Consider the following 6913-nt stretch of genomic DNA (forward strand, 5'->3'; position numbering starts at 1 on the left):
AACGTGACAGGGTTTAACTCCTGGAGACCACAAGGCCTCCAACGTGATGGGGTTTAACTCCTGAAGACCACAAGGCCTCCAACGTGATGGGGTTTCCTCCTGAAGACCACAAGGCCTCCAACGTGACAGGTTCTCCTCCTGGAGACCACAAGGCCTTCAATGTGACGGGGTCTCCTGCAGGGCGATGTCTGAAGCACCTCCTCAGGGAGTCATTCAGGAGCGTCCTGCTCTTCTCAGGAGGAGCAGCTTTCCTGGTCGTCTGACCTCCTCACCTCTTCTCCAAGCCTGAGCCGCTGACCCTGTGGAGGACGGTCATGTAGCCGCCTGTGTTCATGTGTTCCTTCATTCAACCACTATCCTAAGCTCATGATGCAAAATGCTAGCTAAAAGTAGCGAAATGTGAGCTAAAACTAGTGAAAGACTAGCTAAAAGCTAAATGTAGTAAAATAGTTAGCTAAAATCTAAAGGAAGTCAAGTCAAGTCAAGTCATCTTTATTTGTAGAGCACAATTTAAAACAGATAAACTGTTATCAAAGTGCTTAACAGAAATGTAGCAAAATATAGGCAGCAAAACAAAAACATCATACAGAATTAAAATTACTGGAGCAATAACACACACTAATGATCACACTAAGGAAAAACAAGCAGTAAAAATAAACGTCAATCATAAAACAACAGAATTTAAAATGAGGTACACAGAACAAAATAAACTAACTCACACAGTATTAAACGCCAGAGCAAACAGGTGCGTTTTAAGGAGGGATTTGAACATCAGGAGGGAGGAGGCCTGCCTGATGTTGAGGGGCAAGTTGTTCCACAGGTTGGGACCTCTGACTGAAAAAGCTCGATCCCCTCGGAGCTTCAGGCGTGATTTCGGAACGACCAAAAGAAGCTGGTCCGATGATCTCAGGGCCCGAGACGGAACATATGGTTCCAGGAGCTCGGAGAGGTAGAGGGGTGCGAGGCCATTTAGGCACTTATATGTCAGGAGGAGAATCTTGAAGTCGATTCTGGATCGCACAGGAAGCCAGTGAAGGGAGGACAGAACAGGTGTGATGTGCTCAGACCTACGTGTACCAGTTAAAAGCCGAGCAGCTGCATTTTGGACGAGCTGGAGACGTGAAATGGACGCCTGACTGACCCCAGCATAAAGTGAGTTACAATAGTCCAGGCGGGTTGTGATGAAGGCATGGACTAATGTTTCAAGGTTGGGTCTGGATAACACTGGCTTGAGCTTAGCTACCTGCCGCAGTTGGAAAAAACTTTTCTGCAGAACTGAACTGATCTGTTTGTCAAACTTAAAATCCGAGTCAAAAACCACCCCGAGATTTCTAACAGTGTGCTTGAGATAGGGCTGAAGTGAGTCCAGGTTTGCAGGATCTGAGGAGGCAGCTGAGCTAGGACTAAAGACGATGACTTCAGTTTTCTGGTCGTTAAAACTGAGAAAATTTGAAGTCATCCATGCCTTAATGTCATCTAGACATTTGAGGAGAGGGTGGATGGAACGAGCACTGGCTGGTTTCAGTGGCAGGTAGATCTGGCAGTCATCGGCATAGCAATGGAATGAGATGGCATGTTTTCTTAAGATGGATCCCAGTGGGAGCAGATAGAGCGAGAAGAGAAGGGGTCCAAGGATCGAGCCCTGTGGGACCCCGCAGGAAAGAGGGACTGAAGTGGACAGACTTTCACCAACCTTGACACAAAAAGTCCTGTCAGAGAGGTAAGAACGGAACCAGTCTAAAGCAGCTCCTGTAATCCCAACCCAGTGTTCGAGCCGTGAGATGAGGATACTGTGGTCGACTGTGTCAAAAGCAGCAGTAAGATCAAGGAGTACAAGTACCACATAGTGACCAGAATCGTTTGAAGTTAAAATGTCATTGCAAACCCTAACCAAAGCTGTTTCTGTGCTGTGGAGTTGCTTAAAACCAGACTGAAAGACCTCAAAGATTTTGTTCTCAGTTAAAAATTGATTCAACTGAGTAAAGACTATTTTTTCTAGGATTTTGGACAGGAAGGGAAGCTTTGAGATTGGTCTGTAATTTGAGTGCACTGAGGGGTCAAGTCCAGGTTTCTTGATTAAAGGAGTGACTACTGCACTTTTAAAGGCCTGTGGAACCACGCTTGTAGCAAAGCTACTGTACAGTGATAGCTTAAAGCTAAACGTAATCAAAGGCAAGCTAAAGGTAACGAGAAGCTGAAAGGTAAAGGTAACAAAAGAAGCTTAAAGGTTAAGTTACAAAAGATCAGCTAAAAGATTAACAAAATAATAGCTAAAAGCTAAAGTTATCAAAACAATAGTTAAAAGTTGAAGGTAACAAAATACCTAAAACGCTTTAGCTAGAAGCTAAAACTAAATGTAGGAAAAGACGAGCTAAAAGTATTTTATGTTGTTTATTTTGTTTTATGTTTGTTTTTTAACTCTTAAGTCTTAGGACAAAGAGCTAAAATATCAGGACACAAAGTCCCCGTCCCTCTGAACCACCGTGTCCAGTCAGTGCACGTGGGACAGACGCTTGTTCTTCTAAACACTGTCACACAAAAGGTTTTATTAGTTTACACATGAAGACGATTACAGATCGTTTTAGTGTTAATGATTTTATTTCTTGTGCAAAGATGCAACAGCTGCTCAATTTTTTTGCTTTTGGTCAAGTTCGTGGCAAATAATCTGTATTTCGGAAGGTGCTAAAATAAATATAAATCTGCTTTCTTCTTTAAAATGGCTGATAAATTAATTATTGGCAGAAGCGGACTGTTTTTTAAATGCTTTCATCACAGTTTTTATGGATCCGTGCTTCTTTTCAAGTTAGAACATCTAGTTTTGCTCCCATTTCTCGACATAAAATGAACTCCTCAGTGCTCATACAGTTGTTTTCTTTAAACGGATATATCAGCTAACTTCACGGGCCTGATTCGGTTCCCACATTCAAAAAGCGGAGCTGATTAATGTGACTTTTCATCCTCATGTTTAGTTAAACAGGCCGCTCTCAAACCTGAGACGAGGAGAAGGTGCTTTAAGTTCTGCTAATCTATGTTCTCATCTCATGGCTCAGGAGTCAGTTGACTCCTGTTCCTCCTCCTCTTTCCTTCCATTTATCGCCTCTCTCCTTCAAAGCTCATACTGGGATTCAACCAGCAGCAAGACAACTGCCCAACTCGACTTCAAGCCGTAAACGCTGCCTCAGAGGAACATGTCTAACTTGGATGCTGTTGCTTGCAGGAGACGAAGAAAGAAAAGGTCTTATCTGACCAACCTGCAGAGGTAAGTGGGACAAGTTTTATACATTAGCTGCATTAGACCCTGGAAGGTTTACTTTCTAGTTCAGCAAAGTGTAATGCTCAGGTATATAGAGAAATGTCCTATTTTGAACATTTAAACTTCTTTAATTGAGAATTAAAGCCATTTATTTAAATCAATGTGAGCAAAGCTGGGGCAAGCTGAAATAATTCATAAATACCTGTAATATTAATTACTCTAATGGTTTTGTATCTACTGTACCTGCTTTATAATTAATTAATGTAATTGTTAATTTCAACCACAAGGTGGTGGTAAAGAGCTGTAAATATTGGCAAGCTCATTTATCATTTAATAGGCTCTCAAAAACATCCATTCAGTAACTCTTGATCAAAATAATTCATCTGTCAGAATGTTACTTATCCTGTCCACAAGCAACATTCAGATATTTCAGATTACATTCTTTCTATATGTCAAACTGTGTCACCAAAACAAAAAAGTATTAAAATAAAATCACAAAAACATCAAAGTACCAGGTTTATTTATAGAGCACTTTAAACACCCACGGGACGAAAGTGCTGTACACATAATAAAACAATCAGATAATAAAAAAAACTATTAAAATGATTGAAAGTCAGCATCTTAGATGGTGTCAAAGGCCAGGGAGGAGAGATTGTTTTAAGAAAGGATTTAAAAACTGGCAGGGAAGATGTCTGATGTTCCACAGTTTAGGAGCTGCCACAGCGAAAGCATGGCCTCCTCTGAGCTTACACTTCGTCTGCGACACACTCGGGAGCAGCTGATCACATGACCTGAGGGGTCGAGGGGGGATGGATGTAGCAACTCGGGACAGATTCATTCATTCAACCTTTATTTAGACAGGTTAATCCCATTGAGCTTCGAGGACTCATTTACAAGAGAGACCTGATTTCAACAAAGAATGATGACAACAGTGAACAACAGCGACAACAATAGACAATCATAAAGGATGCGTACAAATTGAGAATAACAAGTGAAAATAAAATTATATAAAAACAGTAACAAAAAAACAGCTAGATTCTAAGGCGAATGTAGAAAACTAAAAACAGGAACATGTCTGCGTTGGTCCCCGCCAGGAGTCCAACAGATTCTTAAAGACACTTGGAGAGGTCAAGGTCGAGAGCTTCAGGTCTTTTTGTAAGATATTCCAGGAAACGGGCGGAGCAGGAGAAGGCCCTTTTGTCTAGTTCAGACCTCACTGAGGGAACACTGCAGGTAATAATGTCCTGAGAGCGCACGCTGTAGCTGCACTCACACAGAGACATGTAGGAGGAGATGTATGAAGGCAGCAGACCAAGAAGTGATTTAAAGATGAAAATGCACCAGTGAGAGAGTCTGCGTGAAGTTAATGATGTCCAGTTAACCAGTGAATACTGGGAGCAGTGGTGGGTACCATAGTTACAACCGGTTATGAATCTTAATGCACCATGATAGACAGCATCCAACAACTGCAGGGTTCTTGTAGGAGCGTTCATGTAGATAATGTCACTGTAATCAATGGAGGGAAGGAGAGTCGCAGATACAAGGTGTTTCCTAGCATTCAGAGTTAGACAGGATCTGTTTCTGGAAAAGAAACCCAGTTTAATTTTTAGTTTCTTTACTAGGTTTTCCACATGGAGCTTAAAAGAGAGATGCAAAACAACCAAGATGCCCAAATATTTATAGGAATCGACAAACTCAATGGAGACACCATTCGAGGATAAAATCAGATGAAGAACTGCTGGGACCGACTCCCTGTTTGGAAAAAAAGCATCCCTTTGGTTTTGTGGGCATTTAGGACAAGTTTGAGACGGAACAAATCTGGGTGGATTATGTCGAAAACGGATTGCAAAAGCTGGAAAACCTTAGCAACTGTTTTAGCTCGACAATAAACAACTGTGTCATCAGCATAGAAATGTAAAGTTGCATCACGTTACCTATGTAGATTGTAAAAAAAGGTGGGTCCTAAGACAGAGCCTTGTGGTACACCATTGTTGACTGTTAAATAACTGAAGTAAGTACCATTATGTTGAACACAGATAGGGCAGGGTAAGTCCATTTAGAGATTTAAGAGCAAATAAAAGAATTTTGAAATGAATCCTAAAATGTACGGGCAGCCAGGAGGCTAAAACAGGAAATGTAATCAAACGTTTGTGTGCCAGTTAAAAACTGTGCAGCAGCATTCTGTACCCTCTGAAGCTGACATTCTTGTACAGTGTGTAACAGTAATCCAGCCGAGTGGTCACAAAGGTGTGGATTACTGTTTTGAAACGCTGCTGACTTGGCTTTACTTTAGCCAGCTGCCTCAAATGAAAAAAAAATAGGTTTAACAACAGCTCTGATGTTTGCAAATTTAGTCCAGAATCCACTTTGACCACTAGGTTTGTAAAAGTTGGCCTGATGTACTGGGCCAAGGAACCAACATCTACACTGGGAGTCTCAATGGAGCTTCCGAAGACCATGACCTCAGCCTTTTCCTCCTTAAACTTTAAAGTTCACAGCCATCCAGACTTTTATGTCCTCCAGACATGAAGCCAAGCCAAAACAACAGAGATGACTTTTCCAATAACTGCTGCACCTTTTAAAAATACTGTTTACACATTTTCTTCAGTTATAAAATAGTTTATAGTGAAAACTGCATAATTTGGTGCGCAGGGCATAAAATGTTTGCCAAACAATAATTTATTCTCAGAGCACTCTGTATTTAAATACACCTAAACAGAGCTTAAAAATAAAATAAATTAAACTAAATACTCAACGGGTAGAAGAGGCGCAAACATAGAAAGTTTAAGTTTTTAATTAAGGAATCCATATATTTCAACAATTAATTCTTATGTGGTTTGTCAGAGCTTAGAGTGTGTGTTGGAGATGACTCTGGGCTACTACGACACCACATTTTAGCACACTATCTGTAAAATTAGCAAAGTTGTATCTAGTTGACCTTCTTTTGGAACAGGGTGGCCACAGAATAAAAAAAGGTTTAGATTATATGATAGAACGGTCTGCCATACATTACAAAAATGGCTGCGGCCCCTTTAAGAGCGCAGCCGTTAGCGCGTCTTCTTCTGCGAGCCAGAGAGCAGAGTTAACGGTGCTTTTCAGGCAGCTCCAGGGAGGAGGAGGATTTGTATTTATTTTCTTTTCTCGAACGTATAAATTTCAGTTGGACACGACGTTTGGATGGTGTTGGTGTGTCGTTGCAGTTTTTTTGGCCGGGATGGCGGCTGTAAATCGGCTCCGAGACGCTAATTTGAACGTCCTGCGCAGCAGGTGTATTGAAGGATAAACCAGACAATCTCTGTGTTCATGAAACTTTGCTACGATTTACGTGCTGGGTAAGAACAAATGTTTTTACACCGTTTTTTTTTTAATTGTAATGTCTTTGACGTGAACGTCATCCGTCATTTGGTGTTCTTCTTCGCGGGCGGATTATTTTGTCATTTTATGTCACGGTGTGGCGGAGGGATACAGGGACTATTTAACCTGATCACTGGAGGCCCAACTTCAAACAAGTACTTTTTCACAAAGCAGATTAAAGGCTGCGTTTTGCAGTTAGCTGATTGATCTTATTACTAAATATAACTATCTGCTGTCTCAGATCAACTCTTAAAGACTCAAACTGAAGCTCAGTGACACACAAGACATGGAAATGAGCACACAGAT

Source organism: Nematolebias whitei, chromosome 22 (assembly GCF_014905685.2).
Source record: "Nematolebias whitei isolate Nwh7 chromosome 22, NemWhi1, whole genome shotgun sequence".
NCBI classification, from domain to species: Eukaryota; Metazoa; Chordata; class Actinopteri; order Cyprinodontiformes; family Rivulidae; genus Nematolebias; species Nematolebias whitei.